This window comes from Rhinatrema bivittatum, chromosome 3, assembly GCF_901001135.1.
Source record: "Rhinatrema bivittatum chromosome 3, aRhiBiv1.1, whole genome shotgun sequence".
NCBI lineage: Eukaryota > Metazoa > Chordata > Amphibia > Gymnophiona > Rhinatrematidae > Rhinatrema > Rhinatrema bivittatum.
In genome coordinates, this window is record NC_042617.1 from 34,562,995 (window position 1) to 34,563,605 (window position 611).

General features: G+C 35.0%; 1 non-coding gene across 1 annotated transcript; it reads right to left on the reverse strand.

Annotated features, from left to right (window-relative positions):
- Window positions 1–207: 207 nt before the first annotated feature.
- On the reverse strand, window positions 208–280 carry TRNAV-UAC. The gene has a single exon. It is a non-coding gene; the product is annotated as a tRNA-Val (tRNA).
- Window positions 281–611: the final 331 nt, after the last annotated feature.

Below are 611 nucleotides of genomic sequence, written 5' to 3' on the forward strand. Positions count from 1 at the left end.
TATGAATTTGCATGAGATCAAGTAGCACGCATAGAAGGAAGGGCCTGTAAATCTATCCCACGCATATAGATTGTGGATATCCTGAAAACCTGACAGGTGGGGTTTCCACTGCACATATATGGAACCCATTGGTCTTCAACTTGCTTTTTCGGTATCTAAGTTATCCTTGCACTCAGACTCATGCCTGTTTCTGCAGCAAGTTAAAAATGGCTCCACTGGGGATTGAACCCAGGCCCTTCTGCGTGTAAAGCAGATGTGATACCCACTACACTATGGAACCAACCAACCTCTTCTTTTAACCTGTGAGCAACTGTTGAACTCTTGATGCCAGACTAAAGGAGGACTAATTGAACAAGCATCTCAGCTAGAGAAGTGCATTCATTGAAAACAAAATATAAAAATGAAATCAGTGGAGCCAACTTGATTCTTTTTTATTTATTAGTTTATTTATTAAAAATTCTTGTATACCATCGTTCATAATATACATCACAACGGTTTACATGTTACAAAATCATAAAATCAAACTGAAATATCTAAAAGGTACAGTAAAATATGATAAAAAATAAAATTGTTAATCAATTATTAATAAATGAACATAAAACAAAGATAAA